We start from the raw sequence: 17,875 nt of genomic DNA on the forward strand, positions 1-17,875 counted from the left end.
ATCCCTCATTTCCAATAGGTTGTCTTTTGATGTCCCAAGTGTCAAGGTCCTGCCCCTTTTTTTTTTTTGGATTGGTGGCGAACTAGAAGCATGCCTCATGTTAGCCACCAAGCCCCACCAGAAAATTGATCATGTATGAGCCAGGAATGTGTACTTAAGGGTTAGCATGATATATGTGTCACCAGTAGTATATACCTATTGACAATGACACTAAGTTCTGGTGGAGGTTTGTGGATAAATACCGTGCTTCATCTTAAATTGAGCCGTCCAGATTTTCATTACAAAAGATGCAAAACACTCACAATATGTTTGCTGCAAGTATCTACCAAGCTCTTGATGGAGTGAGGTTCTTTGCACCCATCCACGATGTATTTAAATTAAAAACCAGATTTCTGGTATCGTTGAGAAGTACATCTAGACACTGGTTTTAAATCTGTCTTCATCATGTTAAGGCCTCGTCTAGCCTCACTCAGATTCGCAACAGCAGTTCCAGTTCAAGCTAATATGACAGCGGTAGCTAGTGGCTGAAGCAAGGTGGTCTGATCTCAGACATTGAGTTCCTGGTCCTTCATTCTGTACCAGATTCATGAATTCTCACATTTTCCATCGCCTGTAGTTGAATCATCAAATAGGGCCCCAGATCAAGGAGCTTGAGCTATAGTCATAAATCTCACATGACTTTAGCACCCGCAAACTTAAATCAGCCCGATCGCCATCATTCCCACAATCCTGAATGCTCCCAAAGCAGTTGGAGGAACGAATTTCATCATATCAAGCCTTGATGCTTCTGTGGAGTAGAACCAAGTTTTAACTTGCTGTATGAATCTTGATCTACTAAAGATAAAATCAGAGGTCTGATTCTAATCTCCAGTTGCAGATCGTGATGTGCTGAGCCAAAAGCCTAAGGCCTGATTCCAATCGCTAGTTGAGGTAAGTGTCTGTCATCTTCAGCACCTCATTTGAACATACACTGTCTCATATATCTGCTATAACTTTTTGCACCTATATACACACTATGCTGCAATCCTGTTGCCACTGTGTATACACCATCCCCTTTTTCACCTTCAGCACTTACACATTGTCATTTGTGCATAACTCTTTGTGCACCTCCCATTTGCAGGCTTGTCTATGTATATCACTGTATCACAAGTCTCACTGGCCTCTTTTTCCAACCTTTATATATATATATATATATATATATATATAGATATATATATATATACATGGTTTGCCGACATTCATGTTTAGGATTAGCTGTAAAAGTTTTATCTCTTCTAGTATCAAGTTTCTTCCAATTTGTGGGAAAAACATCAGTTTTGTTAAAGCATCAAGTTGATGTCTGTCATAGGAACCAAATGGGGTCCTTCTCAACCGATATACGCATTCTTAGACTTTGTGTCATGATTTGAATTGTTTACAGCATCACAACTCCCCCTGTATCATGTCGCTTTATGTGTATTTGGCATTAGGCCTAAGCATGACCCTTTTAGGTATATACATTATATCTCTCTGAGAATGCACACATCTCCTTGTCAAATACTTGCATTCCACTTAGGCTAACTTATAAACATCTTTTTATTAATAGGAGTAGGGTCACATATCTTCCATTTCTTTCATATTTGGTATTTTATTGTGTGCTAACCCTGTTTCGCAGGAGATGCATGGAAAATGTTATTTTCTTTCTTAGAATCAAAGACTTGTAATTTCAAATTCAATTCCAGTATTGTAATAAGCTAGATATTAATGAAAACTCTACATTTCAGTCTTAGATAGAATGAATGAGCATGTAAATACCCTTTGTTTCATTATTTTTCTTTTATTTTTCAAAAAAAATTCATGAATGGGAACACGAATGGCACGTGCACCATTATAATAAAAGGTGATTAAATCCTAAGTTGATGATTTACATCAATGGCCATTGTCAGGATGTGAACAAAACTTAGGATTTTCATCTTTTATGGAATAAGACTGGATCCCTCTTAAAAAATCATCATATTTTTAAAATATTTTCTTCTTTTATCAGGGTTTAGCTTAAAATTAACTCAAAATATATATCGATGGCCATAGTCAGGATATATTGAGAGTTAATTTCATTTTAAACTCTATAAAAGCACCAAAATATATTTTATTCTTCATCTGAATTCAAATAGGATTATTATATAATACATTCAATGACCATAGTCAGGAATGTATTATATCCTCAATCTTATTTACATTCATTTAAAGAATGAAATATGCTTTCCAAACTCAATTTCAAAATCCTTCAACTCATTTCATCATTTAGGATAGAATTATACCATATTTTTAAAATTCCTTTTTCAAAACTCCAAGTGATTATTGAGTATCTTCTTCATTTCTCAAATCAATTCTTATTTATAGATTCAAATTCAATTCTATCTCATTTCAAGATTCAAAATTCAATTTCAAAGTCCAATTTGACTTTGAAATTTCAAATTCATTTTGTATTTAAACTTTAATTTTCAATTCAAATCAAATTTCAAAGTTCAATTTAACTTTGAAATTTCTGATTCATCTTTTGATTTCAAATTCAAACTTTAAAATCAAGTTTGTTCTTTATCTTCAAAGTCTTGACTCTCAAAAATTCAAAATCAAAGTTTTGAGTTTGATTCTGAATCTCAAAAATTGATTTTTTTCCTAAGTGTTAAATTTAATTTGGGTTTTCCAAAAACCCAAATCCATCTTCAAGAGTACCATTTTGGACTTTCAAAATCCAATTCTAAAATTAGAACCCAATCCTACTTTGGATCCAGATTTCTAAAATCCAACTCAATCTTGGATCTCAGACTTTGAATCCAATTCCATTTAGAATTCCAAAATTCAATCTCATCTTGGATTCCAGACTTCGGATCCAATTCCATTTAAGATTCCAGAATTCAACTTCATCTTGGATCTCAGACTTCAGATCCAAATTCCATTTAGGATGCCAGATTTCAAATCCAAGTCTATCTTGATTTCCAAATTTCAAAAACCAATTCCATTTCTCATATCCCATCTAGATCTCTTAAACCCCATTTCTATTTTTTTCAAACTCAATTTCGATTTCTCAATTCCCATTTTGATTTCAAACTTCGAATCTGGAATTCAATTCCATTTCAAATTTCATTTCCTCTCCTAAATCCTGGTTCAAAATTTAAATTCAAAATCCATTTCTGACTTTGAAACTTCCTTTCTTTTCTCAGCTTCAAATCATTCTTTTCAAAGTCAAGATTTATTTTTCCAAACTCTAATTGTTTAAAAAACTTAGAACTTCAAACATCTTTTTAGAACTAATCTCAAGTTCTAAGTTAAAATTCAACTTTTTCATTTTCTTCATTCCCTTATCACATTTACTTCAGAATCACTTGAAAAATCTCAGATTTTCAAAAGGTATTTTCTCGTGAAATCCAAAGATGAAGAAGATCACCTCGAAGCCCTTGATCAAGTTTTCAAGCGACTCATTCTTTATAAGTTAAGGCTTAACCCCCAAAAGTGTGTTTTTGGAGTCGAATCAAGCAAACTGTTGGGTTTTCTGGTCAGCAAAAAGGGAATTGAAGTTGACCCAGCCAAAGCAAAGGCTATCATTGATATGCCACCCCTGAAAAAACTCAAAGAACTGCGTAGCCTTCAGAGACGCATGCAATCAATCAGATGATTTATTTCCAATTTGGCAATAAGATGCGAAACTTTCAACCACTTGCTCAGAAAAGGAGTTAAGTTTGAATGGGGACCAGAATGTCAGCAATCGTTCAATCGGATCAAGAAGTATCTCCTCAATCCTCCCATCCTGAAGTCGCCAGAACTGGGAAAACCCCTTTTGCTATACATCTCAGTCAATCAAGTCGCATGCGACGGATTCTTGGCACAGTATAAAGAAGACAACCTTATAGAGCACGCCATTTATTATGTGAGTAAGACTTTCATAGACTATGAAAAGAAATACTCTCAAATAGAGAAGACCTGCCTAGCTCTGGTGTGGATGTGTCAGAAGCTAAGACACTACTTGCTGGCATCTGAAGTCAAAATCTTGTCTAAACTCAATCCTCTCAAGTACATCTTCGAGCAACCTTTCCTCAGCGGACGAGTTGCCAAATGGCAAGTCTTACTGATGCAGTATGACTTAGAATATGTCTCACAACAATCAATCAAAGGTCAAGCAATTGCAGATCAATTGGCAAATTTTCCCTTGGCAGAAGAAGTGAAAGTCGAAGATGATTTTCTGGACAAGCAAATTTGCAGTATCTAACAATACCCAATCTGGAATTTATTTTTCGATGGTTTCAAGAATATGGTGGGAATAGGCATTGGGATCTTATTAATCACTCCTGAGAAGGAGATGATTCCATTTTCTCTCAAGTTAGATTTTCAGTGCACCCACAATAAGGCTGAGTATGAAGCCCTGATCCAAGGACTAAAAATTCTACTAGACTTCAATGTCAAGAGAGTGCATGCTTACGGCGACTCATTACTTGTTGTCAATCAAGTCCGAGCCGAATGGCAAGTCAAAGATCAAAAGCTACTTCCCTATCAGAAAATCATTTCAGCTCTTGTCAGCAAGTTCGAAGAATTTCAGCTCTTACATATCAAGAGAGATTTCAATCAAGTGGTTGATAGCCTAGCCAGCCTAGGTTCTATTATGGCATTCAAGAATGGAGAATCTTGTCGCTCTTTTGAAATCGGCAGACTTGACCAACCTGCCTTCCTTCCAACAAAGCAAGTAAACCAGGTTGAGCAAAAGAAGAAGCCTTGGTATTACAATATCAAAACTTTTATAGAAACCGGTGAATTTCCTCCAGAACTCTCAAAGAAAGAGCAGCGAGCAATCCAGCGTATGTCTACCTGATATTTCATTTTGGCCAATGTCCTCTATCGTCGTGGATTCAGTTTTGAGTATTCCAGATGCTTAGACGAAGACGAAGCCAAAGAAGTCGTGCGAGAAGCACACGAAGGCATTTATAGTGGCCACGTCGGCTACCAAACCCTTGTCAAGCAGATCATCAGAGCAGGTTACTATTGGAAGACCATGCAGCAAGACTGTTATCATTTTGTGAAGAAGTGTGTCTAATGCTAGATACATGCACCTTCTATTCATGCTCCAACAACATATTTGCAATCTGTTGTTTCTCCATGGCCATTTTCCATGTGGGCCATTGATGTCGTAGGTCCCATCACTCCCTTTGCTTCAAATGGCCACAAAAACTTCCTTACCATAACAGAATATTTCACCAAGTGGGTAGAAGCTATCACTCTTCGTACAGTAGAAGGCCGACACATAGTCTCTTTTATCCACAAGAGCATTCTATGCCGTTTCGGCATCCCACATGACATTGTGTCAGATAATGGCAGTCATTTCAAGAATGAAAAGATGAAGACTTTCTGCTCAAAATTCAAAATCTATCATCATTTTTCCGCTTCCTACTATCCTCAAGAGAATGGTCAGGCAGAAGCTACCAACAAGATTTTAATTCGTATCTTGGAGAGAACTGTAGAAACAGGCCGTGACTGGCATGAGAAGATCCACGATGCACTATGGGCCTACCGGACCACCATTCGCACTCCAACAAATGCTACTCCATCAGAATTGGTCTATGGAACAGAAGTAGTGTTGCCTTTACATGTCCAGAAGCCCGCTTTAAAATTTGCATCACTTCTAGAACTACCTCTCGATCAATACCAGCAGCAGCGACTGGTACAGCTAGACTTGCTCGATGAGAGAAGGCTAAAAGCAGCAGAACATGCTCAATCCTATCGCGAGAGAATAGTCAGGCAATATGTGAAGTCTGTCATCGAAAGAAGATTCAAAGTCAATGATTTAGTACTTCGATCCACAGCCTATCTCAAGCATCATCCCGGCGGGAAATGGTCACCAAATTGGGAAGGTCCATATGTCGTCAAAGAAGCATTACCCCGCAACTCATATCGGCTCATCAACGCCGATGGGGTGAAATTACCATATCCCATTAATGCTCGACACTTGAAAAAGTTCTATACTTGAAGCATCTATTCTTCCCTTGTAATCCTTCTATTTTTTTTTCAATAAGGATCGAACTTTCTTTTCCCAGTTACATTGGGGCATTTTAAAATTTTGTTCTATATGCAGGCGGGATAAACAAATTCCTCATTTCACACACTTATGCATTCATGTGCATCAATTTGCATTCAACTGCATTAATAACAATCTCGTCAGTATTGGGATTTCAACAAACAGTCCCATCACAATTCCTAATTGTTATTCAAAATTGAAAAACAACCATTAATACTGAACCAAAATTCAGTGCTCGAACTGGTATTATTTCAAAATCCAATGCTCGAACTGGTATTATTTCACAATCCAGTGCTTGAACTGGTACTATTTTCAAAATCCAACTTTTAAGTCGGTCTTTGAAAAAAATAAGTTCCGACTCTGGTTTTCCTTCAAATCATTTTTGTTTTGAAGACCTGAATTCTTACTCAGGTTTTCCTTTAAATTACTTTTTCTTTTGAAGAGCCGAGTTCCGACTCGGGTTTTCCCTTATATCATTTTTATTTGTTGATCCAAGTTTCGACTCGTGATCTCTTTACCTTATTCAAGCTCAGATTCGAGCTCTTTATTCTCCTTTGTTGAAACGATCTGACTCATGATCTCTTTACCCTATTCGAGCTCAGATTCAAGCTCTTCATTTTCTTTTGTTGATCCGGGTTCTGACTCATGATCTCTTTACCTTATTTGAGCTCAGATTCGAGCTCTTCATTCTCCTTTGTTGATCTGAGTTCCGACTCGTGATCTTTTTACCTTATTCGAGCTCAGATTCGAGCTCTTCATTCTCCTTTGTTGATCCGAGTTTCGACTCATAATCTCTTTACCTTATTTGATCTCTGATTCGAGCTCTTCATTTTCCTTTGTTGATCCGAGTTCCGACTCATGATCTCTTTACCTTATTTGAGCTATGATTCGAGTTCTTTATTTTCCTTTGTTGATCAGTGTTCCGACTCGTGATCTCTTTACGTTATTCGAGCTTTGACTCGAGCCATTTATTCTCCTATGTTGATCCAAGTCACTTTGATCCTCAGGGTCAGTCAATTTCTCAAATTTGACCTTTTGCCCACCAATTCCTGATTTAAATATTTGGGTCAGTCAATTCTCAATTCTGACCTCCGGGCCACCCAATTTCCAATTCTCAATTCCAATTACCAAATTCTCAATTTCGACCGTCAGGTCACCCAATTCCCAATTTTGACCTCTAGGTCACTCAATTTCCAATTTTCGACCTTCGGGTCACTCAATTCTCAATTTTGACCTCCGGGTCACACAATTTTGACCTTTCGATCAACCAATTCCCAATTTTGACTGTTAGGTCATCCAATTTCAAACCTTCGGGTTACCAATTCTATCTCAATCATTTTTCGACCTACGGGTCACATTTTGCCAATCATGGTCGTATTCATTACGCCTATTGGCTCAATATCCAAATTTCAATCATTTTCTCTTGCGAGAGACCTTTTTAGGGAGAGTTCGAGGGAGCTCGTTCTTTTCGCATGCTATTCAATTCGTTCACTTAGCCCCTTTTCAGGGAGAATTTGAAGGGACTCATGCCTTTGTGAACTATTTGCAAAACAATTTCCAATTTCACACAAGGAACCCTTTTAAAGGGAGAGACCCGACGAAGACTCACTTTCCTTGTGGCCACCCCAATTTTTCTACTAGGCCATTTTCGTCATGGAGGACCCTCTTTTTAGGGAGAGTGTGTTGGACTCGTGCTTTCATGACCCAATTTTTTGACCTCACTATTATCGGTCCCTTTCCATAAGAGAAGCCTAATATTATGGAGCTTTGACGAAAGCTTAATTTCTCTTCGAAAGTTCATTTTGCAAACACCTCCTCTTCAGGGAAGAGAGGAGTAATTTCCATTTCCCATTCAAGTAAGGGCTAAGTCTGAGTCTCTCTTTTTAGAGAAAAAGAGAGGAGGATTTTCGTCACGGATGTGTTGAGCCGGACCTCAAACGCTCTCTTTCACCTAGAATTTCAAGAACATTTTGTCAATTTGTCAATCAAATTATTTGCTGATTTCAAAATCTTATTGCTTAAAGTATTTACCTCAGTTTACCTTCAGCATTACTTCCAAAAGAGTGAAGCTTTTGCGAAAAGAGATTCAAAATTCAAATTCTTTTTATTGGCCAACCAAAAGACTGAAGGATAAATCCTCGATATGGCCAGAAAAGAAGATTCAATGTTATTGCAAAGTCATAAATAATTGATATTGATCGCAATCAATGGCATATCTCTAAAGATTATTCTTGTAAAGATAAGGCAGTTGAAATATCCTGAGTGCTAGAAAAAGAGAGAATTCACCCAAGCCTTGTCTCCTCAAAATCACCTAAGCTGCAATTAAATATCCGCAAAAGGGATCTCCCAATTGTCGTCAAGATGAAGGTGAATTAAGCGAGTAGAGCCCCGGGGCCAAAGAAGATTTGAAACATCTCCAAGATGACGGAGTTTGTGACAGATTCTTCCAGGGAAAGTCCAAAGCACTGTCGAGATGATGGCAGATGCGATGAATCTCCCGACAATCCCTGAAAGATATTTAATTTCAGCTATCATCCAAAGATCTCTAACCCATGAGCCAATATCATCAAAGAAGGATTGAAACATCTCCAAGTTGAAGAAGTTTGTGACGTACACCCCAAAAGAGAGAAAGAGAGGAAAAAGAAAGAAAGAGAGGAAAAAGAAATAAAGAAAAGTCAGAACATCTCCAAAATGAAGAAGAATGTAACCAAAACCCAAGAAAGCCAAAAGAGTGCAGAAAGATTATCATGAGAGAAGCTCCCAGGATATCAAACTGCCCAATTTATCAAGAATCTTCTTTAAACTTGTGAAATTCTATTATCAATATCCTTTCATCAATTGCTTTCATAATACCAAATTCTCTTTCCTATTCATATCAAGGAAATTGATGGCTACCTTCACCTTCCAGACATCTCCATCAACCAGCACATTTCAGTTCTCTAGAATCAATGAAGGACAAAATGGTCATTTTTTGAGTTTAAACCTTGCAGAAAGTCCTAAATTTCATCCTCGAGTCTCAAAATCTATCTGTTTAGGCTCAGAAATATCTCCAAACTGCAAAATTTCAAAATCGTATTCTTGACAAGAAGCTAGAATTTCCAAGCCCTAATTCAGAGGGGCATTTCAGGAAACATGTCTTTGCATATCATTGCATGAACATTTCATATGACCACACTACACAGCATGTCATTTTGAGATCCAGAACTCCTGATTTTTAAAAGTATCAATCCAGATTCAAGTTTTAAATATTTCAAAATTGATTTCAAACCCCTGGGTTTTTAAAATTGTCAATTCTTCCCATTTTACCCCCAGGACCCCAAATTACAAAAGTCTTCTAATGAAAACAATCTGGATGGTTTTGTATATTGATTTTCAAATCTCGTCAGTTGGAAAGAGGGGGACACAATTTCAAATTTAGAGGACTTTATTTAAAACTTTTGCAAAAAGACTCTGAACTTCTTTATAAAACCTCTACATCTTTTATTTTGCCCTGAAGAACCATTTTTTTTTTTAGTTTTTGAAACCAAGCCCATTTTTTTGTATTTTCTAAACTAGCCTACTATTATGAAAATTCCAAAAAAATTACTTTGCTTTTATTTTAAAACAAAAATGACGTGGGGCCTACCTTGAGGTGGTGTCACACTCAAATTCTCCAATATTTCTTGTATTTCCGAAACAGTGCCCATCCGGAGGTGGCACCAATTTATAAAACCCTCCTTTCAATTTTCATTTATTTATGTTTTACAAAATAGCCAGTGGTCCCACGCATAGGTGGCACCCCACTAGAGTCCTCTGCAAAGAAAAACAAACTTTTTTTTTTACTTCAAAAAGTTTTCAACTCCAGTTGAGGTGGCACCACCTTAAAAAAAAAAGAAAAAGAAAAAGGGAAAAACAAAATCCGTTTTTTTTTTAAATCATTTTTACTTTTTCAGCCCCAAATGGAGCCACCGTGAAACCCTACCCAAAAACCTTATTTTACCTAAGTTTTCAAAAAAAATTCTGGAGAAAGGGAGCCGCCCCCTCTCAAAACGGTGAGCTTTTTTTCAAAACATTTCAAAAATTCATTTTAAAAGGCTATCAAAAAAACCGGTTAAAGAGGAGGAAAGGGGCGAATTTGGGGGAAAAGGCAAAAGGCTGACCATTAAAAGGCCCACAAGGGCCAACACAAGAGGCATCAACGACTTCCCTTAACCCAGGCTCTTCAACTAGTTCTCTCCCCTTTTCACAGGTTCATGCTTTCATTTCCTTTCAACCGAATAGGCCAAGAGGAGCTCCCCTTTTCTCATTGGCTCCCCCTTCACGAAGAACCAAAGGACTTCAGTGGATCTGCAAGGTACACATAAGAAGTCATTGGTTGGTATTTTGGAGATGGTATTTTTAAAACAGTATTTTTCAATAAAATCTTTGGAAAATCATCAACCAAAAGTAAATAACCGACTTTCCACGAAGTGGTAAGTACGGGTCGAATCCACAGGGAACGGGAGTTACTCAAATATTTCTAAAAATTTTTATTTATTAATCAATAAACACTAGTTATAAGTACAATGCTAAAAAAATTACAAATTAACACTACAACTAATGAGAAAAACTCTTCAGTTTTCTGTTGCACGCCAAGGGTATTTCTGTCTTTTCGCCACTGCTCAACTTACACACTTGGACATGAATCCCTAGAAAAAAGGTTATGCTTTTCAACCTAAAAACACAGCAAAATACAAAGTTAGTAACTAATTTAATGAAACTAAACTAAAATATAAATTAAACCTAATTCTGAAGAATTTAAACAAACAAAACTTAATTACTAATAAAATAATAAAGAAAATATCAAACTAATTCTAAAATCAAATAACATAAGTCTAACAATGCTGGATGATGCAGATGCAACACTAAAAATGCAGAAACGGATGAAAACAAACTGAAAATAACTAAAAGAATGAAATTACGAAACTACCCCTAACTAGTGCAAAATAGACTTCTGACAGCTCTTCGAAAAATGACTATTTGACAAAGCAAACGAGGTCCGATTTTCCCAAAATTTGTTTTATTCTGTGACTGACAGATTCAAAGTACTGACAGTTTTTACAAAATTAAAAAATGATATCTGGAACTCCAAATATAAGTGTTTCAAAACTGGGAAAAATCAGGATATCGTAGGTCCCGAAATTTTAAAATCCGAAAAAAGCGGTTTTCACAAAACGCTTAAAAATCAGACCAAACTAACTCGGATCGAGCTGAAATTTGGTCTGCAGACAGTTAACACACCAATAAAGTGAATAGACAAATAATATTTGGAAAACTCGAAATTTTTGCACATGAAGTGACGACAGTGCGACAGGGAAAAAATCAGGTTTTGCTTTCAATGCACTATTCACTTTGTAAGACTATTTTAAACATTATGAATGCAATCTAAGTGCAATGCAGACCTAAATGATATTGAATGATAGTTTTTTATGCAGATGCTAAATGCAATGATGCTAAGTGTAATGAAAATAGAATAAACTATGCAAATTATGACTAAAGTTATATTAAGTACTAATGCAAATGCAATTAATCTAATAAAAAGTGCAAACCTAACTATATGAATGAGAAGCTGCAATTAATATAAACTAAATACACTTTAACTAAAGGAACTACTTAAATCAAATACAATGAACAATCATACATTAATGCAACACGGATTTCTAAAATCTAACTAATGTAAACAAATGAATCATTATACTAAATTATACTATATCTAATATGGGTTAAACTAAAGTCAAATAGATCACTAAAAACCAAAATGGGGCGGTTTTAGGATATGACTAGGACTAGGTTCACGCCACACCTTGCTAGATCGACTTGACTTGGCTTAGACTAGGTACATGACTCACCTACTTGGGTTAACTAGTTTGACTAGGTTAGGTTGACTATCTTAGACACTGACTAATTTAGATACTTAAAATTAATACCTAATTAATTAAAACTAACCCTAATGACTCCACTACTTACATGCCTAATATATAAAACCCTAGTTAAGACCTTCCTAAACAATAATCCTAATTACTAACCTAAGGTTAGTGCTATTACTAAAATAATTAAATCCTAATTTATACTAACTTACTATGGACATTTAGAGAAATAGAAAAGAGTAAATGTCAAAGATAATTTTGGAAAGTTGATACATCCAAGAATAGTCCAACTAGAGGGGAGTTACAATCTTTGATTAAATCGAATTTGATATTTTGGTAAAGTAGAAACTGTCCCAACCAAGAGGAGTTATTGCCTTTCCTTAAATGATTTGCAAAATAAATTTAGAAATCACTAAAACTGCCCAGCTCAACAAAGACCACACGTTTTGACTTTCTCAGAATGAATGCAAGACAATTAAATTCTCTTTCTCAAAACTGTTGACACCCCTTTTGGCAACTCAATTGGATTTCAAATTGAATTTCCAAAACCAAATATGTAACTCCCTTCTACCTTGACTCATTCAAAATTTAAATCTTCCTTTAGACAAACCACACGATTTTAGGAGATCCCAACTTACCAAAATAGTTTGACCCTCTACAATTACTCCAATATCCCTTATCTAAAAAATCAATATACTTTATATATTAAAATCAAATTCTATCTAAACTAATTAAATCAATCTTGCACTAAGGTAAAGAGAGGTTAGAATTGAAAAAAAAAACACAACTATCTAGAATTAAGGAAAAAATACTCTAATTTAAAACTTACCATAGAAGGCAAAAACGTCTACACCTAGCAACTCCTAAAACAATGAACCTAGACACTCTAAGACACTTACCTAAATTCTAAGAACCTACCAAAAACAGCCTAGAGCTCAATTGGAGCTCTAATGGCGGACGCCCCCCTCCTTGGGGAAGATAACTACACTAAATAAAAATTGACTTGTTAAATAACTAACTCAAAATTCTAAACTACGCAAATATTACCATGCTAATAACAATTTCAAAGGAACAAATGACCTTAATTAACTAATTATACTACTGCAAACCACATTAACTAAATAAAATGCTGGAAATAAACATTATATAAAACATAAATAGTAACCTAACTCCACACATAACCTAAACACAAAACCTTGAAAATAAGTAACACTAAATTTACCATAAAATAAACGTCTACCTTAAATAAAACATTAATCAACAAATTAAGCTAATGTAATAAATTAAAACTAATGGAAAAGTCCTACAGCCAGCTGGACAACACTACAATCAAGAGAACAATAAAACTCGATTTTTGTATTTTTCTCAATATAACTAAAACACACAAAACACTAAAACATTAAAACAATATTTAGAAAAATCCTAAAACGAGGACCTTAATCAACACAACCTTCACAAAACTGTGAAACTAACAGAACGCAGGACGACCACATGACTTACACAATGGAAGCACACGCACATACTAGAATTTAACACTAATTCAACAATTATTTTAAAAACAATCCACACGACACATAAGAAATCAAACCTACATAACCTTTCACTCAAAATGGATCTAGAGCATATAGGAAACAAATATAACAAATCAGATCATGTAATAGAACCACAGAAAAAATTGCAGCAACTAAACTTATTCAAACACAAAGATCGACTAGAATTAATCTAGCCGATTTTTTTTTCTTTTTAATTAAAATAACAAACAATCAAAACCAGCGAATAAACTAAATCAAAATGAAACTTTTTAAAAATGATTTTTCTGTAGAAACAACACCATAAACACGCTGGACAGAAATGCAAAATCGGCTAGGATAACATCTAGCCGATTTACACGTTTTGAGGGAAAATAGAGTAAAATCAAGACTCCAACAATTCAAAAACGAAACCAAACCTAGATCTACCGTGCTAGTCTATGCACGAGTTCTATACTAGGGCTAAAACAATAAAAATAAAACAAACACACATAAAATATCAAAAGAAATACAACCACACACGATTTAGGCTTTATCTATAAGAGAAGAGAGAAGAAGACCCACCTCAAGGGTGATCCGACGATTGTGGGGGAGAAGAGAGTAGACAATGGCGCTGGCATGACGTCCCGAACTGTTCGAGAATGCTGGAATATCACCACGAGCAGGGTATCTACAGCTGCAACACGTTGGAGATCCACCGAAGATGGAACGGGTGCCGATTCGCGATCGGAGGGCTTAGAAAACCGGATGGAGGTAGGGCCGGCTCATCTTGTTGGGGTGTTTCGCACTTCCAAGCAAGATAAATGGTCTCCTTTTCTGCTACACCTGCAACAACACAACAAATGGTGATTAAACACAGCAAGTTAAAGAAATGTATAGAAATGAAAAGAGATATCGAAGAATGCTTGATTTTCAAGCAAAACCCCAATCTTCAATGGAAATGAGGTGGGATGAGGAGTTGGAGAGGGGCTGGAGTTAGATTCACTGTAGGAGGCATCAATCCCAATGCCAAAGACGTTTAGGGCTCTTCTAAAAAGTATATTTATACTTTTGGGTATTTTCAAAAACCATGTTATAATAAAAGTTTTTACCCTGCGCCACTTTCTGGGGGGTTTTCTGCAAAATGTTTTCTAAATGGGTATGGATATACGTGTGGGTTGGATTTGGGTTTTCTAAAGGTTGATCCAAAGTCTAAATAGCCTAATTGGGACGGATATGGATCCGATCCACCTTGAAATTTGTGCCCAAACACTAAAATAACCATAAGTCTGTCATTTTAACTCTGATTTCTCTGAAATTCGAACCACAACCCCTTACTATCAAAATGCATCTAAACATGGGTTTAAAACCTTAATCTCACTACAAAATGCATGAATAACTTGTTAACATGATGTGCATTTCATGCATCATCAGTCCCCTTTTCCTGCAGTCGGTCCTGAGCGTTGCGCCTCTTCCACTCAGTAAACCAGTCTCCAAAGGGCGGCATCCGAAAGGCAAACAGTTCAAGAAATCAGGTGAGAAGCCATTTTATATCTACACTCTGCTAATTAGGTATGGTATTCATATAATATATGTGGTAAATCCATTATTTTGAGTTGATGCGGTTTACCTTCACGGTTGGTCATGCATCGAGGATCGAGGACGCCTCTTAATGGCATCATCGACCCCTCCAAAAGGTAGGTTTTAGCTGCATTTGGGTCTGATTTGTTTTTAAGATTTTAAGCCCCTATGAAACGATGTTTGTTTTTCCATCAAAAAGTTTTCAGATTTGTTTCTATGTCATCCTTCATGGCATGTCATGAGCTTCATCAAGGTTGTCAAAAAAATCATTTTTTTTGCAGTAAATCCAGTTTTATTAGCATTTCAGTCAAAAAAAAAGGAAATCAAATTTTCATGGTGATTTTCCTGGTTTTATTGGGGATTTGCCCAAATTAGAGGTGGTAGATGTTCCTTAAAATAGTCTACAGGGGTGTTGCCATCGGCTCATGAAATGGCAGTAAGCTGAGGTCTCTTGATATCTCAGTGAATCGTCTTTTGTGTCCATTCCTTCTAAACTCTATCATGGGTACAACCTCAAAACCTTACCCTTCATACTAATTTCTTTAGTGGGCTCATTCTCATTTCATTTGAACAATGTTTTAGTCCAGAGCAGTTTTTCTGATTCAAAAACAACGGATTTGGTGGAGTCCTTCCAAGTGGAACATTAAATCCACCTAACTTCCTTATTTTGCACAGTTTCCTGCATGCCTTTATGATGTTAAAAAGAATTTTTGCATATCATGGCATCAAACGAGACCCAAAGGGGTTCATCATACAATGAAAGGTGCCCTTGACACAGGCACTATATTTGGTGTTAGTTTTAACTCTCATTCTTTTCCTTATGGCATTACATTCCCTCCTGCGTTACTGCAAGAGAATTACCTTATGTTGTTCCCCACTATCATAAGCTTACAGTTTACCCCTGCATCCTAGCTGTTGACGTTTCATGTTGGGGAATCCATTGTTGGTATATTATCAATTTGTTGCCAAGATATTCTGGAATGGCTATAGGAGGTTATCCTGATTGATGGCAAAACCACCTGGAGAGGTCATATGAAACCAAAGTGTACTAAATAGTCATAAGTTTTTTTTTTTTTTTGCAGAAGCAAAATTGCTAATCTTTTTCTTTTTTTTTTACTGTGATGGGTATGATCAATTAGCATAATCAATCTGCTATGATCAAATGAAATGGGTGTATTGTCCTAACTCGATGAAACTTGTGAGATCTATTTACCATCTGATTCAAACATTAGATCCATAGAGTTGATCTTGGGGGTCAATTCTAATCCACAATACCAGTTGGCTATACACGTTGGATTAAATCCATTTGATATTTCATTAAATTATGTTCAGCTATGATGAGTAAGTTCGAGAATTCTAAACATTGATTAAACACAATTAGCTAAGACTAACTGGTCATCCCACTGAAATGATAGTTTGCTTATCCCAGTTGATGACCTGTGAATGTCTATCCATTCTTTTAAGTTTTTTTTTTTGATATAGCATTTGCTTTTCCCTGTATTATGTACTTAGCATTGCATACATCTCATTTCATTACACAACATATGTCCCGTATCCCCATCTGGAAGGTTTCTTCTTTCCTTTTTCTTAATGGATTTTACCATTTTCAAGAGGCATCGTTTTCTCTTATGATTACCCTAGCATCCATAACTAAGGACACTAGTTTGCTATCAGAAACATAGGGTGCTGTAATAATGAGAGCATGAGGTGAGTGATAATTGGAGTATGCTGTTAAAAATAAGGGACTGTGTTGTGAGAACGTTATGGTTCTGTAGCATTTCTTGAACTTTTGGTTAACAATCATCATGTGCGTCCATTTAGTTAAGAAAAGCCTGCAGCCAAATTGAAGAAGTAAAGCTCTGGACAGAAGATACTGCAGCAGCTGCTAAGGTTGCATCTGATGGGGCGTTGCTAGCAAAACTGACGACTGATGAGGCACTGACAAAGGAGAAGATGGTTACTGGTGGCTCTGAAATTGTCATTTCCAGAGTTAGGAAAATTTTCTGGAAAGTTTATCCCTCCAGCATTTTTTAGAGAAAAGGAGTAACGATGCTGCTCCATTCTTGTTACCGAGTTTGCAACAGAGGCTGCAAGACAGGCAGTTGAAGCTACTCCGTCTGCATTTAAAAGAGCTCAGCACTTAGGTGCAGTTGTAAAGGTTGTAGAGCTAGTTACAGTTATGCTATCATCATACATCAATACCCAGCCATAGGCATTTTTCCTTTGTGTATTTTATCTACAGCATGTCTATTGACACATTTACATGTTTCAATATCATTTTTATGTATGGTAGGTCAGTCCTTTGCACATTCCCCTGCGTCCCATTTAGCTGACTCATGAAAGTATCAATCATGTAGATACACTTGTGCTCTAATTATTTGTTGCATCTTCCTCCATAGTCTAGATATATGCATTCCTGCATTTATATGGTCACCTGCACATCCCACAGCATATTTGCATGTTCCCCAGTTATATGAATTCCTAGATATTTCTACAACTTGCATATTACGTGTGAAACTTTGATCATTGTGTATATTCTCCATTATGTAGATCTATATCTTCATGTATGTTTTTTTTTAGGTAGAGGCCCTTCCACGTACATTCCAGTAATCGTATTTTCTTGTGCATACTTCATTTAATATGAGTTTAAGCATCTAGGCATCCATTAGTATGTTTCTCATTTAGCTTGGGCATGGCGTCTAGGTATTTTCATACGCATTTTGTTCATGCTTTAGACATGATATTTCATTTATAGATGTCCTTTCAACGTACTTTAAGCATAAGTAGCTGAGTATTGGTGTTAATGTGAAATCTTCAGTTCCTCTACCGTATCTGGTATTTTCTGTGCTAACTCATACTTG

At 36.2% G+C, this 17,875-nt stretch overlaps 1 pseudogene; it reads left to right on the plus strand.

Moving 5' to 3' along the window:
• The window catches only part of LOC149837774 (putative sugar phosphate/phosphate translocator At3g17430), a 34,085-nt pseudogene extending 16,461 nt beyond the window's left edge, over positions 1-17,624 (plus strand).
• The last annotated feature ends 251 nt before the right edge of the window (positions 17,625-17,875 follow it).

The sequence above is a fragment of the Nuphar pumila genome, chromosome 5 (genome assembly GCF_984573655.1).
Source record: "Nuphar pumila chromosome 5, dmNupPumi1.hap1.1, whole genome shotgun sequence".
NCBI lineage: Eukaryota > Viridiplantae > Streptophyta > Magnoliopsida > Nymphaeales > Nymphaeaceae > Nuphar > Nuphar pumila.